The sequence below is a fragment of the Mesoplodon densirostris genome, chromosome 16, assembly GCF_025265405.1.
Source record: "Mesoplodon densirostris isolate mMesDen1 chromosome 16, mMesDen1 primary haplotype, whole genome shotgun sequence".
Classification (NCBI taxonomy): domain Eukaryota; kingdom Metazoa; phylum Chordata; class Mammalia; order Artiodactyla; family Ziphiidae; genus Mesoplodon; species Mesoplodon densirostris.
In genome coordinates this window covers 69,327,359-69,353,475 of record NC_082676.1, presented here as the reverse complement: position 1 = coordinate 69,353,475, position 26,117 = coordinate 69,327,359, and the positions used below count along the sequence as shown (strand labels likewise).

General features: G+C 44.1%; 1 protein-coding gene across 1 annotated transcript in view; it reads right to left on the bottom strand.

Moving 5' to 3' along the window:
• The window catches only part of SLC24A3 (solute carrier family 24 member 3), a 481,322-nt gene that overhangs the window by 59,798 nt on the left and 395,407 nt on the right, over positions 1-26,117 (bottom strand). The gene's annotated exons all lie outside the window — the stretch shown is intronic.

Genomic DNA, 26,117 nt, shown 5'->3' with positions numbered 1-26,117 from the left:
CGGGGAGGGGTGGGGGAGGAGAGAGGGGGAGGGGCCCAGGTTAAGATCCCTGCTCTGGAGGAAGAGTCATTTCTCCTCTGCAAGTCCTTCAAAGTCTCTTTTGGAGTGAAAGCTGGTATTTTTCCTCTGCTCTGCAGAGCAGGTCCATTTTTGCAGACGCTCCCGAAGGAGCCTGGGAGAGTCCCAGTGCCCTGTTGGAGCTGCTTCCTGGGCTGTCACTCACAGTGCCCCCCACCTCCCTAGAAAAGTGTCAGCCACCCCAGGGCCACAGGACACTTCTAGCTGCCTTTGCCCTTGGCCTCATAAACGGAAAAGGACACAGCAAATGCCACCTCTCAGCTGGGACAATGACAGGCACACAGTGCACCAAAGACAACAGGAAAAGGGATTCCAGGGACAAGGCGGCCTTTGGCACCTCTTCCCTCCCCTACTGCTGTGTGCGGCTATGAAGAAAAGATCAGGCAAAGTCAAACCAGAGAGGGCTTTCTGGATTCAAATAACATGAAAGATATGACTTAAATAGAACCATAAATGAATAATGAGGCCAGCTTCTTTTCATTAACGCATTCTTCCACTGCTGTAGGGACACTGAGGTATTTTCTGTTGCTAATTTTGCCTTATATGGGTGTGTATTTGCAGATCCAAGTTACAGATGACAGGGTTGTCAAGAAAAGAACTTGTGCCACGAGAATCACTTTAGAACAAACTTTACCCTTTTATCATCTCTCCTTGGACCGTATACTCTCAGAACCTGTGACCATCACTTACCGTCTATGGAACAGAACAAATTGGACTAGACTGTTCATTTTCCATCAGGTCATAAAACGTGGTGAATATTTTAAAATTTATTATAGTTAGGCTAACGGACTTAAAACATGTGGCAACTATCAATTCTGAATTTTCCTAAAAAATCACTTGGGCTTTTAATTAAAGATGGCAGATTGAACACATACCAGTACCTTTGCTCTTTCTTTTTTTTTTTTTTTTTCTCTTTTTTGCGGCATGCGGGCCCCCCACCGCTGCGGCCTCCCCCGCTGCGGAGCACAGGCTCCGGACGCGCAGGCCCCGGACGCGCAGGCCCAGCGGCCATGGCTCACGGGCCCAGCCGCTCCGCGGCACACGGGATCCTCCCAGACCGGGGCACAAACCCGCATCCCCTGCACCGGCAGGCGGACTCCCAACCACCCGCGCCACCAGGGAGGCCCTGCTCTTTCTTGTTGCACTATAACAGGGTAACAGCAAAAGGACTGTTTTTTTTTAACAAGACATAAACCTGGGAGGAAAGGAGAATAGAAGAGCTGATCAGAGCAACGAAATTTTGGAGGTTGAAAGCAGAACAATTGGTCATTCAGTGGGCAGTGGGCCAAGCTCTAGAAGTGATGGTAAATGTGGCCTGAAAACGGGATGACTGTGAGACTGTTTAAGAATTCAATCCCAAACCTCCTCCCTCTCTTCAAGCAGACCAGTGACTGCACATCCCTCACCTTATCAGAAACAGGAGACCTGGCATTTAAAGAAGAGAAGTTCCAGAAAAAGGAGGAGAGGAAATAATCAAATAAATAATTAAAAATTCCCAGAAGTTAGGGATGTGCATTTTCCAGTACAAAGGACAAAATGATGCATACCAATGCACATCCTTGTGAATTTTCAAAATACCAGGACCAAAAAATGGTCCTAGAAACTACCAAAGAGAGAAAAACAGGAATATATACAAAGGATCAAAACCAGAATGACATTTTATTTCTCAACCAAAGCACTGGAAGCTAGAAGACAATGGAGGAATGCCTTCAAGATTAGAAAGGAAAGTGATTTCAACCTTGAATTCTACACTCAACCAAATTGTTCATTAAGAGTGACAGAAGAGGGCTTCCCTGGTAGCGCAGTGGTTGAGAGTCCGCCTGCCGATGCAGGGGACACGGGTTCGTGCCCTGGTCCGGGAAGATCCCACATGCTGCGGAGCGGCTAGGCCCGTGAGCCGTGGCTGCTGGGCCTGCGCGTCCACAGCCTGTGCTCTGCAATGGGAGAGGCCACAACAGTGAGAGGCCCGTGTACCACAAAAAAAAAAAAAAAAAAAAAAAGAGTAACAGAAGACTAAAAATAAAAGTGTAATTATCTCAGAAAAAATGTAATTCCTACATATCTTTTCCCAGAAAGCTACTGGAGGATGTGCTCCACTAAAATCAGGGAGTAAAACAATTGTTACAGAGAATTATGTTACAATAAACCATTAAACCAAACAATAAAAATCTATCCTAATAAGTGAAGAAGATTTCCAGAATAGTGATGAAGGAAGATTCCGAAATGATGGTAAAAGGAGATTCCAAGATGAAACTTTTGCAGCAGGTCAGAAGACTCAGACGAAATGATGCCAGAAGGACAAAACTGATGGAAACTCTTATGATTTGGAACCCATGGAAAGGAGACTGGAGATCTCTGGGAACAGAGCATAGATACCTCAGCAAATGAACAACAACAAAAAAAGACAGTTCTAAACCATGGGGAAAACACAGAGTTGTGCAGGAAAGGAAGATGAATCATTACCATTTATTGGCTCAGCTCTAAACAGTGGTCCCACAGTCATAATAAACACAGCATAAACTACTGTCTAAGCAAATTTATGGTATACTTGTTTGGGGAGGACTGAGGGCTGGGCAGTCGGGGTGGGCAGGGGTGAAAGAGACCTTAACCTTCCTCTTCCACACGGCTGTGAAGCCATGGAACATTCTGGAAACTGGAAAGTCAAGTAACTGCCATAGAAGCACGTTATTTGGAGACACTGAGCACGTGTCAGGAACAACCAGACTAGTGGAAAGTAGCTGCTTCTGAAGGGTGGGACGGGAAGGTGGCTGTCTTTCATCATAAGCCTTCTGGAAGTGGTTGCCTCTTTAAGCTCTGTGCGTATAACTTTAATGAAAATAAAAACTAAAATAAGAAAGTATAATACAAGTTATCCACTTAGATTTACTCCTGCAAGAAATGCACCTCACGCTGAGCCTAGATGTCAAATCTGCATGGATAGTGATCTATTTTATCTCTTTATAAATAGAATAGTTTTCAATGTATAGACTATCTCCAAAGTTCAGCTCCAGATTCAGAGCCTACATTTACCAAAACCAATTTTTTAAAAATTTATTTATTTATTAAAAATATTTTAAATTGAAGTATAGTTGATTTACAATGTTTCAGGTGTACAGCAAAGTGATTCAGGTATATATATATATATATATATATATATATATATATATATACACACACACATATATATATACATACACACACACACACGTATATATTCTTTTTCAGATTCTTTTTCATTACAGGTTATTACAAGGTATTGAATATAGTTCCCTGTGTTATAAGCAGGTCCTTGTTGTTTATTTTATATATAGTAGTGTGTATCTGTTAATCCCAAATTCCTAACTCATCCCTCCCCTCACTTTCCCCTTTGGTAACCATAAGTTTGTTTTCTATGTCTGTGAGTCTATTTATGCAAAACCAATTTTTTCTATAGAAGCAATGAACTGGAGGACAAATAAGGAGGCAAATTAGGGAATAATTTTTCTCCACACTCTAGAAGGAATTAAAGCATCGTTGATTCTGCAGTATCTATAGTGAAAGCTGTGACCATGACCTCAGGTCCACCTCTATCTTCCCTTTCTGTGACCACTACTCACCACAGTAGTGAAGATTTACCTGACACTTCCTGAAAACAAGAGGACTGAAAGGGTTATTTCATTCAATCCTACAGCAACCCAAAAAGGTGGGCAGTGTCACCCTCATTGGCCAGCAATCTGGACCTGACCAAGGTGAAGCCTTGACCGTAGTTGTACAACTACCAGTGGGGTGGGGGCTTGGATCTGAACCCAGAAGCCTGGGTCTCATGGCCCTGACCTGACACTCTATGCTACAATGCATAAACAGAGGCGGGGTAAAAGCAGATACCCATTTGTGACACCTCCCATGGAGATATTTTTTTCTCCATGACATTAAGCCATTAGGCAGGTGCGTTAGAGATGGTAGCCAAAGGAGGGAAGAGTTGGAGGTGAGAGACCAAAAAGCAGCTACCACGGCTCAATTTAAAAATATACTGCTCTAAAGAGACCCAGGGCAAGTTATCAAGGCAGAAGGAGTGACCACAGTGACAACAGACAGGGATACAGATAGGGTGTGGACACATTCCAGGAGGGAGAGAGTCAGTTAGAAAACTGGGAAACTACTCCATTTAGCTAGTCTTTTTTTTTTTTTTTTTTTAAAAAAAACACCAATACAGTTCATTGTTTGCTGATGGAATATTTTACTTTTCCACAGATGTGGATACACTGATGCTTGGGTCTAAGCCACTCTCTTTGCTTCTTGGTGAAGGGGCTTTTATCTCGAGAAGAGGCCAGCAACCATCTGACTCATTTGTTGGCAGGGAGGGACCTGTCAGCACCCCTGCATCAACATGGGAGGGAGGCTCTTTGGCATCTGTTGGCAGGCATCACCCAACCCAGAGCCGGGGAGATGGTGATGAGAAGACAGTGCTTCCTGAGCACTTTGCAAAGTGAACAGGGGTCCTGGGAGAGAACCAACAGTGAGTAATGCTGCCCTTGACCTCATTAATCAATAATACAGATGGCACAGATTATAAGAGGCCATCCGCCGGCAGACTCCTCCATAAATTAAAGCCAGAGGCTCTGTTTTCCCCTATAGCTCTAGGAATCCCTCCCAGCTGGAATTTCATCTTGATATTTCTTTTCTGTTTCTGGAGTGCATTTCACTCTTTTTCTATTGAATATGCAGCTTCAGTTTCCTTCTTATAATTTCATTTAGCTTCAGAGTGGCATGAGGCGAAAAGAAAAAAAAAACAATCCACACTTCCAAAACAGAGGAAAATGCCTTCTCCTTTATTCAAATGTTGAGTGATAATCTGGAATTCTCACTCCTTCCAGGAGGTTAAAATTAATTATTCATGATAAAACTATATATTTTCTGTATATGGATTTGTATTGCAAATCTATATACAGCTATTGATATATATGGTAATATACACACATACATATGGATAGATAGCATATATATGATTTAATATTTATGATTTTTCTTGATGGAGAATGGAATTTGACATTGCAGACACATTTTAAAAGGAACAGATACCCTCAACTTGTGAGCACTTTGCCTTTTTAAAAAGCCATTGAAGCAGTCAGAACACCATAATAGTTACATGACATAAAACATAAAACTGCTATCGTTTCAGAGAAATGTTATTTCACACAAATTTCATGGAAAAGGGATTTGAAAATCATAACATGAGTTTTGTTCCAAGCTTTTGAGCTGACACAGTCCCTACAGCCAATTCTTATCTCAGGAAAGACAGCCATGTGATGTGGAGCAGGGATGGGGGCTCTGGGGTGTCCCCCACATGGTATGAGGGTGACCAGTGGCGCTAGGGGTCAGAGCAGGTGAGGGAGAGGTCTTGGCGCTACCGTCTGTTCCTTATTCAAGTACACTTTCAAAACACTTCGATCCGGGGAAAAGTCACCGAAATACAAATGGCTCCTGCTTTCTGGAAATTTACAGCCGAGAATGGACAGTAATAGGTCATGATAATTGGGATTGACATATATACACTAATATGTATAAAACTGATAACTAATAAGAACCTGCTGTATAAAAAAATAAATAAAATTTTAAAAAATAGGTTGTGTAAAAAGACAATAATAAGCTTTTGCAAAATACAGTGAATGTCCTCTTATTAATCTTTGCAAACAGGAAGAGAAAATGAATTCATATTTTAAACTTTATTTTTTCTAAGAAAACCCATTCTGAGCTCTAGTTTTACTTAAGGAAGACAAATGACAAGTAAAGAAGCTGCTGCTCGAGATACATTTAAATAAAAACAAGGCCACATCAGGACCGTGCAGGCATATAGTAGTCTCCCGAATGCTCTTCACTGATCAAGCTGAACAATAACCACAGATGCTCTAATGACCTGAAGTGCCTGGGATGCAGAAGTGCCTTCTCAATCATTCAAAATATTAGGTGCAGGAGTTTTCACATTGGATGTAAGTGTTGCCTGCTAGGCCTTCAAAACTTGGTAGCTCGGACTGTTCTCGCACACATCAGAATTAAGGGGGGTCAGGTCCGTCTTAGGGGAGGACTGCACCGGCTGTGCTCCTGGAGCCCTTTGCCTAGTCACCTAGGACCAGGTGGGGGGTCTGCACTCACTGCCAGGCATTGCTGTGCCAACCCTGGGGACCAGCACTAGGTACAAGTTTGCTGAATAAAAGTAGGGCATTTAGGGTAATTTCATGTAAGCGGACGTGTTAGCTTGGATTTACCCAGAAGAAGAGCCTGAGGCAAGGATTCGAGTGCATATGGTTTATGTGGGAGGTGATTCTAGGAAACGCTGTTGGGGGAAGTGAGGCAGGTAATGAAAAGGTAATAAGCAAGTCACAGCAGCAGGAGACTGGGGCACGATCCTGGTGGGGCGCTCTGGGGGACCCTGGAGAACATGCCTCTCTCCTGTCTCATCCAAGGGGAGAGGGAGTTGGGGTATTTATCCACCTACTCCCACCAGTCATTGCTTCAGGGCTGCACCTAGAGTGTTGATTCCCTGGCCAAGGAGGGCCCTCAGACAGAGAAACGCAAATTCTGGCAGGGGGAAGTCAGGCCAGTGGCAACTGAAACGGTAAGGGCGAGGGTCATGGGTGGGGCACCAGCAGTGTGTGCTTTAACCCTAAATGTGGATTTACATAATAATCCAATAATCAGAGTAAGCATTCCTACACACACACACACACACACACACACACACACACACACACACGAGTTTTGTAAGCCTAAAAATACAACTCATATATATACCACATCTTTATCCATTCATCTGCCGGTGGACACTTAGGTTGCTTCCATCTTGGCTATTGTAAATAGTGCTGCAGTGAACACTGGGGTGCATGTATCTTTTCAAATTATAGTCTTCTCCAGACATATGCCCAGGAGTGGTGTTACTCAGCCATAAAAAAAGAATGAAATAATGCCATTTGTAGCAACATGGATGGACCTAGAGATTATCATACAAAGTGAAGTAAGTTAGACAGAGAAAGACAAACATCATATGATATTGCTCATATGTGGAATCTAAAAAGATGATACAAATGAACTTACTTATAAAACAGAAACAGACCCACAGACATAGAAAACAAACTTACCGTTACCAAAGGGGAAAGCGGGGCAGGGATAAATTAGGAGTTTGGGATTAACATACACACACTACTATACATAAAATAGATAACCAACCAACCTACTGTATAGCACAGGGAACTATACTCAATATTTTGTATTAACCTACGAAGGAAAAGAATCTGAAAAAGAATAAATATATACATATGTACAACTGAATCACTTTGCTGTACACCTGAAACTAACACAACATTGTAAATCAACTACACTTCAGTAAAAAAAAAAAAAAAAAAAAAAAACCCAATCCCATTTACATAAGGTTCTAAAGCAGAGCATATTAACTATGCTGTTTTAAGTCTGGAATAGTGTTCCCCTGGGGCCGGGGGTAGAGTCTGAAAGGGCACGAGGGGCTCCTGGAGGCCAGGACTGTTCTCTTTCTTGATCAGGTCCTGGTGACTGGGGTGTGCTCAGTTGTGAAAAGTCATTGAGCTGTACTTATGATGTACTTCTGTGTACTGCTGTGCACTCTTCTGAATCTATGTGGTACTTCAATAAAAATCTTATTCAAACAAAACAAAAATGCAATTACAAGGTTAATTGTTAACGTGAATTTTACGTATTTATTTTAACAGTAACTACTCCATCACACTTGGAGTTGGCTTATTAGTAAAGTTGCCAGAAAAAATACAGGGCACCCAGTTGAATTTGAATTTCAAGTAAACGATAACTAACTTAAAAGTATGATCTCAAGTATCATCTGGAAGAATATACTGAAAATATATTTGTTGCTTATCTGAAAACTGAAATTTAACTGGATGCCCTATGTTATGTGAAATCTGGTAACCCTACGTATTAGATTTTGGTCATTGGTTAAGATAACTATTTTGACTTTCTTTGGATAAGCACAAAATTGGAAGTATAGTGATTTGGGAATAAACATTCTTAAGATGAGGGGAAAGCTGAACCTTTTCTACATTGTCTACTTATGCTGGATATTGACTGCTGTTTTATTCCGGCCATTTGGCTTGCTCAGAGTTTTTTTTTTTTCCCCCTTTGTTTCTTGTTAATTGTAGTAATTGCCCACATGTTCATTACAATTTTGGGGGAGATTTCTACCACACCAAGACTTTTGCCTTCTCTTGAAAAAAGCCTGAAGACCTGGCAACAGGGGGTTATTCTCGTGCCACCGTGGAGCTGTCAGCGGAGCCCTTTTTAGGTGGATGTGCATCCTTCAGCCCTCACTGTCCCCTCCCCTTCCCTCTATGTTCCTCAGCTGCAAAGGCTAGAGTCAACCACCATGTACTCCTTCCTTTCTGCTACTAATGTCCTCGGACCTGACCCCTTCACTCATTTATTCTGTATACCTGTGCGCTGCCAGGACAGGCATTTGTGATCCCTAATCTAGAAGAATTATTTTAATTAGCCTTGACAATGCTGAACACACCAGCGGCCATTTCTTTACAACCAACGCTGTGCTCAGGATTCTAAACATTCTGTGCTACGTGTTGCTTTGCACTCACTGGACCCCTTTTCAGAACTGTGTATTAAAAGGCAAAAAAAAAAAAAAAAAACAAAGAACTATAAAGAAACCGATTCACTGAAATCCAGTTATCAAAACATTGAGGGGGCTTCCCTGCCAGTGCAGTGGTTGAGAATCTGCCTGCCAATGCAGGGGACACGGGTTCGAGCCCTGGTCCGAGAAGATCCCACATGCCGTGGAGCAACTAGGCCCGTGAGCCACAACTACTGAGCCTGCGCGTCTGGAGCCTGTGCTCCGCAACAACAGAGGCCGCGATAGTGAGAGGCCCGCGCACCGCGATGAAGAGTGGTCTCCGCTTGCCACACTAGGGGAAGCCCTCGCACAGAAACGAAGACCCAACACAGCAAAAATAACTACATTAATTAATAAACTCCTACCCCCAACATCTTCTTAAAAACAAACAAACAAAAAAAAAACATTGAGAACTGAAGATATCGTAATACATGCCTCTCTATTAACAAGAGCCAGTAAACTTCCTTATTCTAAGAAATCAGTTGTTTAAGTGTAGTGATCAGTGGGAAGGGTCTGGAGTACCTGCAGTAACTGTAACATAGCATGAAAACAGCTTATGTGTCTATTGGAGACAAAATCCCAGCTCACGTTACCATGGCCTCTTCCTCATGAATAATGAAGTGAAATGTTAAATAGAAGTGGTTAGCAAAAAGAAAGATGTATTTTTTCTCATCCAAGTTCACAGGCCCCTTAATCTAGATTTTGGCAAAAGAAGCACTGAGGTTCTACTCTTTCTCGGTCCCTGGCTTTTCGACATTTAATTACTTGTCCCTCCACCAGAAGAGGACGGGAGGTAAGGTGGCCCTCCGTCCACCCTGGCTGCGCTGATAAGAACTTAGGGGGAGGAGGTTGAAGCTAACAGCAAAAACACTGTTCGGGGCTGTCTGTGGATTTCCATTATGTGTGCTTTCTGTTTCATCTGTTATCACAGAGAGGAACTTGGCTACATTTACAGTTTTCCTGGAAGAATTAACGTGGCTCCTACAACATGCCATCTCTTATCTCAGACCGGTACGTGCCGCGTGGAAGTCGTTCCACCGAGGACTGAGGAGATGCTCCCTCCACGGCTTGGTGCCGTCTCCGCTAATTACCCAAGTGTGGTCGGGGGACAGCCTGTTAGGACTGCAGCTCTCAGGCCCCACTCTAGACCCGCTGCACCCGAATCTGCCTCTTAACAAGATGGCGGGGGGACCCACATGTGCGTTACGTGTGAGAAGCGCTGGCTTAGGGGATGGAGAATTTTGGAGTCTGAGTCACACCTGTGACCTTGCAGTATAAACAGCAAGAGACTGGGGCCCGCGGCCCTCACCCTGGGGTGGAGGGTCTGGACAGGATGCAGTGGGCATGGGTCGCCACTTAGGGTCTTTGCGCCAGAGAGCAACTGGGTGTGTCTGAGCTGCAGGTGCAAACTAGAAACACCGCTTGCATGGGGTTTCCTACTTCATCAATTTCTAGCACCAACCCAGCTTAAGATGCTGGGGGAAACCACCCTTTGGTACAAACCAGGCCAGAACATTCCTGCTCCCTCCCAAGCCCTCGTACTCGACCTACTGAAAAGACGATATAAAGAAATCCAAATCAGTGGTGCTGAATTTATTTTTAACTTTATACCATTTGGGTTAGTAGCCAGATACACAGAGGAGGGAAATATTTCCTCATTTTATCCATTATGAAGCCTAAAAGGACAGTGTCAAGCTTGAGGGATCATTTCACTGTCCCGATCTGTAACACAGTCTTGTGGGACTAGGGTCTCCAAAATGGGATGGGGCTTCCCTGCCTTTGAAGTGCTGATAGAAAAGGAAGTTAATACATATCATGTGAGTTCAGAAATCAGACAGCTAAGACCGTGTATTTGAGTTGAAGCTTCTGGAAGTAAGAACCTGGCTAAAAGTACATTATTACATTAGCATTTGGTGTTTACATTACCACATGATGTTTCCCATGCTGTCAGAAAACCGGTAATGTAAGCATAAGGGGAAGATGCTCCATTTCCTTCTCGTCTCTCTGGAAATTAAAATGCTGGAGGCAAAGGGGGGATGGAAAGACAGGAGAGACAGCTACTTTTCAGTCCACAGGCTTGGGTGTGGATTTGGAAGGGTCCGTTTTATACCTGGAAGGATCCACATTTCTCTGGCTTCATCGAGTTACAGAGGACAGGAAATGCGGATCGTGTACTTTAAAACAAAGCTTTCTACCTACTATTGGACAAGGGTTGGAGCTTGCGTCATATCGGGAGCTCATCTGACCTATTCTGTGTCCAAAGGAAACGTGGGTGGCTGCCACCATGGGAGCACCAGGTTGGAAAGGAAGCAGTTGTCCCCTCTCAGGTGTGGACTCAGGGTCACGCTCTGATCTCGGGGGTGTGCAGTGATATTTTCATACCAAGAAATACTGGTTGCTGCGTCTGTGTGGCTCATCCGGCCCCAGTTGATCCATCAGGCAATTTATTTTAGGTACTTTCTGTGACTCAGGGTAGGGAGAGAACAGGATGCCCATGAATCAATTCCGCAGCCACGGAAAACTGAACACAAGAAGGTTTCTTTAATGGATGCTTGGAAGATAACTCCCCCCTGCGTTAAAGATCTTGAGGATTAAAATACGGTAACATCAAAACACATCTAGACTTGATCTGCCTTAAGCAGTGAAGCAGAGGCTGAGGCAGCCAGTAAAACCTGCCAGCTGACAAAAGCCCCTTCCCCAAAGAGCGGACTAGTTTTTAGCCAAAATGACGGGGAGAGGTTATCTAAGTATTTATGTTAATTTCACTTTGCAAATGACCCTGTAGATGGAGAGCAGTGAGTGCCTGAGCTGTTCCCAGGATCAGAAGTGTAATCAAATGCGGTGTGGAAAGTAAAGCAGTAAGGATATGGGGCTTGTCCTGTTTGGAGGAGGCGGAGACATGAGGTGGGCTGGGGTGGGTGTGGGCACTCGCCCCTCCATCTGTGCCTCCTCTCCGTCCCCTGACTCTTCCCAGTGCACGGCCTGCAGGCCTGAGCTTCTCCCCAGCCTCGCCCTTCACGTGCTGTGAGCAGAAGCTCAGCCTGTGCTCATCCTCACTTCACGTCTCCACCTGGAATGACCGTTGTTACCCACACCAGCCCCTCAGCATCATGCAAGGATCCATGCAATACTGTCTGAGAAGACCCTAAGATTCCGGGGTGAGAGGAAGGTCGTCCATGGAGGCACTAGGAGCAAAGAGTGGCTTTACCTGGAGCGCCCCGTCTCGTTCCCAGGAAAGAAGAAGCCTCTCTGAACAATTTGGGGCCTTCAGGGACCCGGTATCGGGCTGTTTCCCAGGAGGTCATGACCCGCGATGGAGCCCCCTCCTTAACAGCCAACATTTAAAAGTTGGTTCTTATGTGCCAAACGCTGCACCAAGCACTTTTCCTGCCTTTTTCCTTCCAATCTTTTACTCTTGACATTTTACAGATGAGTCAACCAAGGATAAGCAAGGTTACATAATCTGCCCAAGGGTCAGAGTTTGAAAGTGATTGAGCCACACCTTGAACCAGGTCTGAATACCTGCGGAGCCCACACAGTTACCCCTTTGCCAGGGATTATTTAACTTAGCTGATCATAAGAATGACCTGGGTCTGTTTGATAATAGATTCCTGGGCCCACCCCAGGCCTTTTGAATCAGACTCTCAACTGTGGAATCACCTGGAAGCTTTAGGAAACACTCATGCCTGGGTTCCACCCCTGGAGATGCTGAGGTAGCTGAGCCAGGCTCTGGCTGGGCCACTGGGATTTTTGAAAGCTTCCCAGTGATTCCTAACATCCAGCAGGGGTTGAGACCACTGCCCCATCCTGCTACCACCTGTTAGGCTGAAGGATGTCCAGATAATCAGAAATGAGAAACTACCAGGCATCCCCTGTCCCACACAACGCAGAAGGAAACCCCGCCTATGTGTATGTGATTTTGAGAAATAACAATAGATTTTACCTATTCCTTATGAATATTTCAGAGCCCACACACTAGCAGCGTTGTCATCCATCAGTCTGCTTATAAAGTAGATCTGTTTTAATATCTCTTTTAGATTTACAATAAAAATTTGAGTCACATCAGGATAAAAGAAGAAGTGTGGAATTGCTGGGTGTCACTTGTAGCTGGAAAGACTCAAAGGCGGGGGGGGCTGGAATCATCGGAAGTTTTGTTCACTGGAGAGGCTGGTGGCTGATGTTGGCTGTCAACTGGGTTCCCAGCTAGGGCTACTGGCCTAACCGACCAATGGTCTCTCCCTGTGGCTGGGGCTTCCTCACAGTGTGGCAGCCTCGGGGCAGTTAGACCACTTAAATGAGGGCTCTAGGCTCCAAATGTAAGTGTCCCGAGAGAACAGGCAGAAGCTGCATAGCCTTTTATAAGCTGGTCTCAAAGGTCATATAGCTTCACTTTTACTAAGTCACAAGACTGATCAAGTCTAATCATTGTCTGGAGCCTTAAAGTTGGATAGAAGTATTAGCAAGAAAGTTTTAATATACTTCCCTTCAAATAAAACAAATACTTAATAAAATGTTTATTTAAAAAATTTTTTTTTGAGGTGGACCATTTTTAAAGTCTTTATTGAATTTGTTACAATATTGCTTCTGTTTCACGTTTCTTTTTGGTTTTTTGGCCCCGAGGCATGTGGGATCTTAGCTCCCTGACCAGGGATCAAACCCACACCCCCTGCAGTGGAAGGCAAAGTCTTAACCACTGGACCACCAGGGAAGTCCCAAAATGTTTAAATCAAATTTCCTAAGGGTGCATTTGGTTGCCTAAGTCATGCACATTTATACAAATTACTTCCAATCTTGGGAGACACAAGGGTCATACACTGTTTTCATAAACTTCTTCCTATTTCTATCTGATTTGCAATTAATAATCCACTGAAATGTGTAGGTCTTGTGTAAGATAAACTTTCAAATATAAAAGTGATGATTATGGTTTAAAAAAATCAAGCAGTACAACTGACTGTGAATGAAAATAAAAATCTCCTGCCTGCCCTTGCCCTTCACCCCCGTCTCAGTCCCCAGAGGTAACCATTCTAAACATTTCTGCTTTGGGCTATTTTAGGTGTCACAAAACTAATACCAACTAATTTGCTTCTACCTCTATATATTGGTTTCTATTGACCTCTCACTATGAAACACGAGAAAAGCAGTAGGGCAGATGGTGAAGACCAGGACCCCTGGCCAGAGTCTCTGAGCTCAAATCCCAGCCCCCACACTCCCAGGCATATGACTGTGGGCAAGCTATTATGTCTGTGCCTCAGCTTTACCATCTTGAAAATGGGGCTAATAACAGCATCCCCCTCCAGGGTTATTATGAGGATCAAATGCATTGATCTGTGTAACAGGTTGAGAACTCTGATTAAAGCCTATGTAATAAGAGACAGCTACTCTCCGTGTTTCTCTTCTCCCTTGTTCCTCCCCCTCCTCTCCTGTATATTTGAGTTAGTTCTTCTAGGGGTTATCTTAATGACTTTATCTCCATATTAAGAAAATTAAATTGCACAAAAAAATTAGATAAGTACTTAAGGGTCTACAAGGAAAAACAGCTTCCTCACCCCTCCTTCTTGTCAGCAGTGTACACCTTTTTTTTGTGTGTGTGTGTGGGCCTCTCACTGTGTGGCCTCTCCCGTTGCGGAGCACAGGCTCCGGATGCACAGGCTCAGTGGCCATGGCTCACGGGCTTAGCCGCTCCGCGGCATGTGGGATGCTCCCGGACCGGGGCATGAACCCGTGTCCCCTGCATCGGCAGGCGGACTCTCAACGACTGCGCCACCAGGGAAGCCCGAGCAGTGTACACTTTGAATTATTTTCATTTTTAGTTGTTTTGTTCTTATTTCCTAATGCCAAATTAAAGGATCATAATAGCTATTTCTAGATTTATCCATTTTAGATATCATCTATTGAATCTCACTATGAAAAATAAAGATTAACTCATTTATATCTTTCCTTACATTCCCTTATTCTCTTAATTTTTTTTTTTTTTTTTTTTTTTTTTTTGTGGTATGCGGGCCTCTCACTGTTGTGGCCTCTCCCGTTGCGGAGCACAGGCTCCGGACGCGCAGGCTCAGCGGCCATGGCTCACGGGCCCAGCCGCTCCACGGCATGTGGGATCTTCCCGGACCGGGGCATGAACCCGTGTCCCCTGCATCGGCAGGCGGACTCTCAACCACTGTGCCACTAGGGAAGCCCCCCTTATTCTCTTAATATTTGAAAGGCATATTATTATTATTTGGGCTAATATATATCTGAAGGTTTTTTCCTCTATTTCACATTCCATTAGCTTTTGGAAGTACTTATTCACTCCATATTAGGTAGAGCAAGAGCGTTCACATCCCCCCTTCAGCCACCTCCTCATCCCACCTTCTACGTTCTAAACTTCTCTCAGGTATAACTCGATTTTTATGTTGTCAACGTTAAGAACATTTACATTCTAGTCTATCACCATCTTTTAGTTGTCTATGTTTTATCTAAAGGTTGAGTCTAAATGTAGAAAAACAATAAATAGCAGTCACATAATTACTACTAGTAAGTGAATACTCCCACTCAAATAGTGTGCTCAGAACGTAATTTTTTCTTGTGGGTCAACACCACGACCCACCTGCCATTCAAAAGATAATGTTCTTTAGTCAACATAAAGTAGAATCTATTACCTTAAACATCATTCTTAAAAAACAACTATTCCATATTTTAGCTTGTACTATATATTCACAGTACTTTTCTTGCACAGATTTTTTTGTCTTGGAGTTGGAAACTATATTTCTTTCCTTGTTGGGAGACTCAACATGTGCCTTGTTCCCCATATTACCAGCATGTGAAGACACTTACATTTTTTTTTATATGACTTGCAATTAATTCCACTCATCTTCTTGGAGACCTTAGAACCCTCTTTCTTTGAAAATTGGGAGCATTTCCTTTTTAGACTTGCTTGCTCAGCTGGCTTTTTAGGATTTCTTTTCATTGGACTTCTGTGTTGATTTTGCCAACTTCTTTTTTAGATTTTACCCTTATTTTGCTGGAGCACATTCTTAAGCAGCTTCCTAAAAAAGGTTAAGTGAGAGGTAAAATTCTGAAGCTTTTGCTAGAAAATATTTTTATTTTATCTCCCATTTGATTGTTTGTTTAGCTAACTATAGAATTTTCAGTCCAAACTCATTATCTTTCCTAACATTCAAAGTATAGTTCTGTTGTCTTCTGGCATTCAGTGTTGCCAATTGAAGTCTGAAGTTAGTCCAATTCCATTCCTTTGTACATGACCTATTTCCTTTCTGAAAATTTTGGGATCTTTGGCTGGATGTTTCAACATTTCAGGCAGATGTTTCTAAGTACAAGTTTACTTTCATTCTTTGTGTCTGCCACTGTATCAGCTCTTTCAATATGTGGATGTATGTTTTCCTTCTGTTGAGAGGAAATTTCCTACTATTGTATATTTGTTGACTTCCTCTCCAATTTCTGCTCTCTCTTCTTCTGGAACTCCAGTTAGATTTCATACTGGAGCCCCCAGATTGATCTTCCATGTTTCTTAATTTTTCTGTCATATTTCCCGTCACTTTTTCTTCCCTCTCTGAATGATTCCTGTGTCTCTCAAGTCTGTTCTCGTCAGCAGTATATCAATTTTATTATTTTAGTCCTTTTCATATTCTTAACATTTGGGAATCACATTGAAATTTTTAAAAACAAGGGGGAGGGATAAATTAGGAGTTTGGGATTAGTAGATACAAACTACTACATATAAAATAGATGAACAACAAGGCCCTTCTGTATAGCACAGGGAATTATATTCAATGTCTTGTGATAAACCATAATGTAAAAGAAAAAAAATGCAAAATCTTGAAAAAAGTTTTTAAAAACAATTTCTTTTTACCTTTTTATTGATTGCCTAACCCCACACCTTTTAAATACCAGCCTGTTCTGGTTTTATGGCTTCAATATCCTTGTGAAACTCATGAGGATATGAATTACATTTTTTAAAGTTCATTTCTGTCACCTGAATTATCTTTAGTCACTTGGTGGACAGCTGTTCTGTTTGCCCATTTTGACCCTTCCTTTGGGAAAGATCCTCAAATGCCTGATGATCTTTGGAGGCTTGATCATACATATGAACTAACAGCCAAGTCATATGACAACTAGCCTGAGTCTTCTTTGCAGGTGAATGGACCTACTTCCCCCAGTTCCTCTAAATGGGAGAGCTGGTTGCTAGCTCTGTGAAGGTACATAGGGTATGCAGGTAGGCAAGCTTCACTTCAGGGTGTGTGGTCAGTGTTGTAGGGCCCCAGAGAGGGGATGTAATACCTGAGTGTGTTTACCTGACTACTTACTTGATGAGTCTTCTATAACTCTGGACATTGTAAAGGTCCAGTGTTAGCTCAGACTTGGCATTCTCAGCCACAAACTACAGTAGCAGAAGTCACAAGTCTCCCTAGACAGATCTTCCCCTGCTTTAAAGACCACTTTTCTGGTTCTACCTTGGGAAAGCCAGTAGTCAGTTGATGGAGATGGGAAAGGGCCAACTGATTTACTTGCTTTAGGGTTAGGGTGGTTTTCAAACATGGTCACAAGTTCTTGGACACGCCTCTCATCAGGAGTTGAGCTCTATGACCCCTCCTTGTGAATCCAGGTGCGCTTGTGGCTTTCTGACCAACAGAGTACAAATGGAAGTGGATAGGTCACAAGAGGCCATAGAGTGTCTGCTTTATTTTCAGAGCCCTGAGCTGCTGGGAAAGTCATCTGAGGCCCTGGAGCTGCCATGGTGTGAGGAGTCCCCAGCAACGTGGTGCGGGGTGGAGGGGGGGGCGGGCACAGGCAGGTTCTCCAGGTGACAGTTCCAGTTGAGCCCAGCCTCAAGTCACCCTGGCCAGGAATCTTCCAGATAATCCCAGCCATTCAGGTCACCTCCGGCCAGTACAGTATTTCCAGTGACACTGCATATCCCTAGTATTTCCTAGTATTTCCAGTGTTCCCATAGACACTGTGGAACAGAGACAAGCCATCCCTCCTGGGATCTGTCCAAGTTCCCAGAGCACAGACTTACTGAGAATTAAATGGTTGTTATTTCACACTACTAAGTTGGGTGGCTAGTTACAGAGCAATAGATGTCCGAGGTGCAAACAGGGTTCTTTGATGAATGACCCTGATAACTCCTTCCCCACCACCTGATTCACACACCGCACCCTCTGATTCTGTGCTGGAAGCTCTGAGATCTCCTCCAGGACCCAGGACATCCCTCAAGTGCACCCATCTCCACCTTCATCCCTTCCTACAGGTGCACTGGATGGAAGTTTTCCCTGCTCTGGATAAAAACAATCACATCTGATTTCTGTCCTGTAGAAACTCATGAAAGTTTCTAGACTATTCTTAGTGCCCGGGAAGCGATGGATTCACTCCCTCTGTGCATCACACCTTTATTTCCACAAGCTTGTAGACAGGGGAGGTAAGCATCCCTCCTGAGAACCAACCAGATAAAGAGACAGATCCTCTGCTCAAAAATGGGCACAGTCCACAGCCATCAGGGAATTAGAAATAGCCTGTGCCTGTGAGATAAACAGATGCACAAATACGAAAAATGCAGTCAAATGTCTCTTTTTCTAATTTCATGGGCTGTGAAATTGATGAGATTACTTTTCTTCTGTTTGGTTGGATGTTGTTTTATTTGTTGATTGCTTTTTAAAGAAAAAAATGGAAGTTTCATTTACAAGCAATAAAATGCATCCATTTAAAATGTACAGCTGAATGAGTTATAAACAAATATGTATGTCCATGTAACCCCCCGCCCCGCTGCCCCGGTCAGGACACAGAACACTTCTGTCACCCACAGAAGTGTCTCCTATCCCCCTTCCAGCCAATCACTACCTAGTCGATTGCTGATCTGGTTTCCATCACCATAGTTTAGTTTTCACAGTTCTTGAAGTTCGTATAAGTGAAATCACACAATGTGTGCATTTTTGCATGTGCTTCTTTTCACTCAGCATATTTCTGAGCTTCGTCTATGCTGTGTGTATCAATACGTTGTTCCTTTTTATCGTTGATCATTATTCCATTTGTTTATCGACTGACTTGTCGATGGATATTTGGGATGTTTTGAGGTATGACGAAGAAAGCTGCTCTGACTATTCTAGCACAAGTCTTTTGATATAGGTGAGTATCTGGATCCATCTAGTGCAAAGCCCTTCATTTCCTCCTTAGAGGGCCAAGAGTCTCCCCGGCAGAATTCCTGGTGCCAGCTGGGCGACAGGGATCTGTCAATGCGAAACTCATTTTCTCAATTCTTCTATGAAGGACTGAACTCTAGATCTCAGCAGTGAAAGGGCATGAGCCAACCAAAAGTGGCCTGTGAAAATCAAAGCCAGCATTGCTGCACTGAAGAAGGTGACTCAGGCATGCCTTGATAATGAGCATTTCAAAGAGATAAGCAGCTTCCTTTTACAGCATATAAATTCCATTACCGTGGAGCAAACAACACACATCCCTTTAGACTGGCAGCAACTCAGTACTTAGGCCCGGCTATGAGCATAAAAATAAACGCTGAGTAGGGAACTCCAAAGGAAACGGAAGGCAAAGGAGGCTTTTTTTCCTCTTATAAACATGTGAACTATTTTATAGCAGATATAGAAAGGGGTGGGAGGGAGTGCTGGCTAACTTCCTTGAGAAAGAATAGCAGCAGCAGTAGCCGTCCACTGAATATTTACAAGTGCCAGGCACCATCCTAATGACTCTTCTCTACAGGCTTTAGTGCATTTCGTTCCCACGCAGCTCTTGAAGGCGGGTGGTTGTCATGGGCTGAGTCGTGCCTCGCCCCACAAATTCACATTTTGTAGCCCTAATTCCCAGGACCTCAGAATGGGACTGTATTTGGGGATAGGGCCTTTAAAGAGGTAATTCAGTTAAAATGAGTTTCCTAGGGCGGGCTCTAATGCCCTGTGACTGGTGTCTTATAAGAAGAGGGAATCTGGGGAATTCCCCGGCTGTCCAGTGGTTAAGAATCCGCAGGGGACACGGGTTCCATCCCTGGTTGGGAAACTAAGATCCTGCATGCCTCGCAGCGTGGCCAAAAAAAAAAAAAAAAAAAGAAAAAGGAAATCCAGAGGGAGGACCACATGAAGACACAGCAGGAAAGACCTCAGAGTAAATCAACCCTGCTAACACCTGCATCTCAGACTTCTAGCTTCCAGACGTGTAAGAAATACATTTCTGTCATCTAAGCCCCCGGGTCTGTGGTACTTTGCTAAGGTAGCCCTGGCTGACGCACACAGCGCTACATGATGCTGTCTGCATTTTACAGATGTGGAAAACCGAGGATCACGGTCACCTGCTAAGCTTGTGTACCCAGTCGTGGAGCCAGCTGACAGACTCCAAAGCTCAGGCTTGTAAGCATTATATAAAAGACTGTTTTTGCCTCAAGTAATAAAAATAAAATGGAAGGCGGGCCCCTATCTTGCAGGAGCTTACACCGCCCAGGGAAGACAAACTCCCACGTGGGAGGTAGAGTCTACCCGGCCGGGCTGTGAAATCCAAACAACCCAAGAAGTTCCAGGACCAGGCTGAGCGTTTTTAAAAGACTGTCTAGAAATAGAAATTGAGCTATTTGTAATGAGGTGGATGGACGTAGAGTCTGTCATACAGAGTGAAGTAAGTCAGAAAGAGAAAGACAAATACCGTATGCTAACACATATATATGGAATTTAAGAAAATAAAAAATGTCATGAAGAACCTAGGGGTAAGACAGGAATAAAGACACAAACCTACTAGAGAATGGACTTGAGGATATGGGGAGGGGGAAGGGTAAGCTGGGACAAAGCGAAAGAGAGGCATGGACATATACACACTACCAAACGTAAAACAGATAGCTAGTGGGAAGCAGCCGCATAGCACAGGGAGATCAGCTTGGTGCTTTGTGACCGCCTAGAGGGGTGGGATAGGGAGGGTGGGAGGGAGGGAGACGCAAGAGGGAAGAGATATGGGAACATATGTATATGTATAACTGATTCACTTTGTTATAAAGCAGGAACTAACACACCATTGTAAAGCAATTGTACTCCAATAAAGATGTTTAAAAAAAAAAAGACTGTCTAGGACAGCGTGCCCAGAGCCTTCACCCTTTGGGCTGGGCTCAGGGGCAATATAAGGGGCTGTTTGATGGTCTCCTGAAAAAACAGACTGCCTGGGGTGGCGGCTGAACAATGGCCCACAGAGACGTCCACATCAGCATCCCAGAACCTGAGGATGTATTAGCTTCCATGCTCAAAGGGACTTTCTGCAGGTGTCCAATTATGGATCTTGAGATAGGGAGATTTTCCTGGATTACCTGGTTGGGTCCAAAGTAATTACGAGGGCCCCAAGAAGAGGGAAGGAGGAGGGTCAGAGGGAGCAGTGAGAAACATGATGACAGAGCAAGAGGCTGGAGTGATACAAGGAAGGGGCTGAGGTGCCCAAGGAATGCAGGTGCCTCTAGAAGCTGACAAAGACAAGGCACTGGATTCTCCCCTGTAGCTTCCAGAAGAAACACAGGCCTACGGACGCTCTAACTTTAGACTTCTGACCTCCAGACCTGTCAGAAGATCAATTTGTGTTGTCTGAAGTCCCTAAGTTGGTGGTACTTTGTGATAGTGGTGGTAGGAAACTAATACACTTGTCCTAGCATGAACCTCGACATGCCAGGTGCCAGGCGGCCCTGACCTCGACCGATTCCACGCCCAGCAAGGGCTCAAATCAGAATGTGCTTCAAATCCTTTTCCTGATATAAAAATGTCCTGCTTTCCTTAGGCCAGCTGGGGTCCCAAAGCCCTGTACCCGAGGCAGTGCCTGGGGAGTGGGTGTCTTTAATGAACCTGCCTCACCCTCCATCTCTCCTAACAATCCTGTGTGGTTGCCTGTGGTCACTCCCATTTTACAGAGAGGCAAACAGAGGTTAGAACAGCAGAGGGACTCGCCCGAGGTCCACAGCTGAAAGTGGCAGACTTAGCTCCACATTTGCCAGAGTCTGAAGCCCATGTTCCTTGTTTTTTCTCGGTACGCGGGCCTCTCACTGTTGTGGCCTCTCCTGTTGCGGAGCACAGGCTCCGGACGCGCAGGCTCAGCGGCCATGGCTCACGGGCCCAGTTGTTCCGCGGCATGTGGGATCCTCCCGGACCGGGGCACGAACCCGTGTCCCCTGCATCGGCAGGCGGACTCTTAACCACTGCGCCACCAGGGAAGCCCTCCTTGTATTTTTTTAAACTCTTTTTTTTTGCAGTTAAATATATATGACATAAGAATTATCATCTTCACCACTTTTCAGTGGCATTAGTGAATAATGTGGTCATTATTAGGATGTTAGTATTGTCATTTAAAGGCACAAACAATAATTTTGAAACATGGGGCATATTCTTCGGAAACGGCGCTTAACAATGATTACTTAGTCGGGGCTTCCCTGGTGGCGCAGTGGTTGAGAATCTGCCTGCCAATGCAGGGGACACGGGTTCGAGCCCTGGTCTGGGAGGATCCCACATGCCACGGAGCAACTAGGCCCGTGAGCCACAACTACTGAGCCTGCGCGTCTGGAGCCTGTGCTCTGCAACAAGAGAGGCCGCGATAATGAGAGGCCCACGCATGGCGATGAAGAGTGGCCCCCGCTTGCCGCAACTAGAGAAAGCCCTCACACAGAAACGAAGACCCAACACAGCAAAAATTAATTAATTAATTAATAAACTCCTACCCCCAACATCTTCTTTAAAAAAAAAAAAAAGATTACTTAGTCTTTTTTTGCACTTGGGCAAATCAAATCTTTAACACTTTGAATCCTAGCTTTTAAGCAAATGAACGGGATAAGTGAATTCTGTAAATGAATAGACTATCAATTTGAAGTCACTGAAAGAGTAAAAAACACAATGTTGTAAGACCATCACCACCATCCACCTTCAGAACATTTTCATCTTCGCAAACCAACACTCAGTACCCATTAAACATTCACTCCTCATTCCCTCCCCCAGCTCCTGGCAATCGCCCTTCTACGTGCTCCCTATTAATTTGACTCCTCTGGGTACTTCATGTAAGTGGGATCATACGACATCTGTCCTTTTGTGCCTGGCTTATGTCACTCAGCATAATGTTCTCCAGGCTCACCCGTGTTCACGCTTTTAACCCCTGCATGATTTCCTGCTGACGCACAGAGAAGCCTTAGCACAGCTGAGGGTGGGGCTGTGTGGACTGGGTAGTACATAGAGTCCAAATTTACAGAAACTCGGGACCCATTCTTGGTCCTCAAGAATGCTAACACTGAATTCTGAGACGAAAGTGTGGTCAAACAGTCCCTGCATTGCCCACAGAGAGGCTTACTAATTACAACGGAATGAAAGATAATTGCAAAATCCTTCTTTAAGCCCATTTCAACCTACCCTTCCTCTCCACAAATCCCACTAATGAGAAAGTACACAGAATGATGTTTCTACCACATTTATTTCCTCTGCTCTTCCTGATTGTCAAAACGGGACCGAAGGAGAGGCAAGAGGCCTTAGGACGCTATAGAATTTAAAATGTAATTTTAAAAAAGAGGAGAGTTGCTGTATTTTGGCTTATTCTAAACATTCCTGTGAATTGAATGAATTCTTCCATTCGGTTACTTTATTCTTCAGCTACAGAATTTCTGTTTGGTTCTTTTTTAATAGTTTCTCTTCTCTTTGTTGATATTCTCCTTTTGTTCATGTATTATTTACCTGATTTCATTTAGTTATCTGTTTTCTCTTTTAGCTCATTGAGTACCTTTGTGATAGTTGTCTTGAATTTTTTGTCAGACAATTCATAGGTCTTCATTTCTTTAGGGTCAGGTTCTGGAGTTGTTTTGTTTTTTAAAAAATTTTATTTATTTATTTACTTATGGCTGTGTTGGGTCTTCGTTTCTGTGCGAGGGCCTTCACCAGTTGTGGCAAGCCGGGGCCACTCTTCATCGCCGTGCGTGGGCCTCTCACTATCTCAGCCTCTCCCGTTGCGGAGCACAGGCTCCAGACGCGCAGGCTCAGTAATTGTGGCTCACGGGCCCAGTTGCTCCGTGGCATGTGGGATCTTCCCAGACCAGGGCTCGAACCCGTGTCCCCTGCATTGGCAGGCAGATTCTCAACCACTGCGCCACCAGGGAAGCCCCTGTAGTTGTTTTTTCTTTTTTAGTCCTTTGATTGGACCATGTTTCCCTGTTTCTTTGTGTGCCTTTTGATCTTCTGTTGAGATTTGGGCATCTGAAAAAAATAGCCACTTCTCCCAGTCTTTACAGATTGTTTCGACACAGGGAAAAATCGTCACCAAGCAGCCCAGCGAGAAATTCTATAGGTTCCTCAAACCTTTTCCGGGGTCGCGTCTTCTCTAGGCTTGTCTGTGTACTTTCCCAGCTGGAGAAATGTGCCTCTCTTTCTGTCCATGAGCTCCCCTTGGTGTCTGTGTGCGATGCTGCAATCTCTCCGGTGCTGTGGTAAGTCAGGGGGTTCACCTTCCTTCTCAGTGGCCCCCCAAGCATCCAAGGTCGCTACTGCTTTCCCTGTCAGTGATCTGAGTCAGGTAAGACAGAAATTGGTCCCTTGGGCAGCACCCTAAAAAGCCAGAACACTGGACACGCGTTCCACCTTTCTCTTCCCTCCAGAGGGAGGGGCAGTGAGTTGGGAGTTTTCTCCTGATCATACTGAACTGCACTGGAGGGGGACTGACTATGGCAGGTGAGTGCAATGGACTTTCCTCCCTGCCCCAATGCACCTCTTTTTGGCATTGCACTCACCTGGGGTGCTGTGACCTTTCAACTGGCTTTTGAAGTTCTCACAAAGGCAATACATGGTTCATACACCATATAGAGTTGTTAAGTTGGTGTCTCCATAGAGGAAGGGATGCCTGGTCCATATTCTGTTGTTAAGTTGGTGTCTCCACAGGGGAAGGGGTGCCTGGTCCACATTATGGTTGTGAAGTTGGTGTCTCCATGGGGGAAGGAGTGCCTTGGGCTTCCTATTCCCCCGTCTTGCTGCCATCACTCTGATGCTTTCTCTACTCATCAATGATAAGAGCATTTCCACTTTTGCAGGTATTCCCTTATGGTATCTGTTAATTGGAAGCTAATTAAAATTTTCTTTAAAGTTACTTCAAATTTGCTGCTACCTGTTCTAACCCATGTCTCCTTACGAAATCCTGTCTCTTATCATTACCCAGTGTTTACACTTGTTCAATGACTGTGACAGATAAATATCTCACAAATCACTCAACTGAACATTCTTCTCAAGGGGAGGCACTGTGGGGTTCCTTCCACTGCTCACTAATGTAGTGGAACGATTAAAATAATAGTGGTCAGGAATGACTTGGTCTTCTCTTCCTTGTATCTTACAGCGTGTGGTTCCTTTATCTATTTTATCATAATCCTCCTCCCCCAAGAATATTGAACAGTTTTCATCCTGTGCCTTTTCATCCATCCTCAGCCCATCTGCCTCGTAAACACAAGAGTCAGGATTCCTCTATGTCTACAAAAGGTATAAGTGGCCTTGAGGTTTCTAAAAGCAGAATGGTCAAAAATCATGTTATGCCTATGAGTGCAGAAACTAAGTACAGGCATACCTCATTTTATTGAACTTTGCTATTGTGCTTTGCAGATATTGTGATTTTTACAAATTGAAGGTTTGTGGCAACCCTGCGCTGAGCAAGGCTATTGGTGCCATTTCCCCAACAGCATTATTTTCAAATTAACGTATGTACACCATTTTTTAGACATAATGCTATTGCACACTTATCGACGGCAGTATAGTAAACAACTTTTATATATCCACTGGGAAACCAAAAAATTCCTGACTTACTTTATAGTGATATTCCCCTTATTGCAGTGGTCTGGAACTGAACCCTGAAAATCTCTGAGGTCTGCCTGTAAAGGAATTCTCTCCTCTTCCAAAAAGCCCAAATCTTGCAAGGTGGAGATGCTATGGTGATAGTGGGAGAGGTAGTCTAACAAAGCAGAAAATCCAGACATAATGGAATAACAATAACAATATTTTTACATGGAAAAATGGGGAGATGGTGACTGGGAAGAATGGATTGTGTGCAACCGTACAGATTCTTAGAAAGGACAGGAACAGGTAGCTTCATCCTTCAGTAGAAGGGACCCCATGTGAGTGCCTTCATTTCCTTGGACCTTCCCTAAGTGCCTGTTGCATTCAGACTCCAACACTGACACCGACCCGTCTTACCCTTGCCTTGCAGGTAATAAGGGAGTTTGAACGGCTCTAATGGGCTTCACTCCTGGTTGACATGAAGGTCTCCAGTGGGTCAGGCATTTCCTAGTTGTATAACCTTGTAGGAAGAGTCCCCAGTTAGGAGTTTGGGATCCAAGTTCTTCTCTATGATCTCCCCTAAGACCTTCTATATGATCTTTCAACTGGCTCTTCATGACAGCCCCTATTCATTTTGAAAGGCGGTGGGAGGGAGA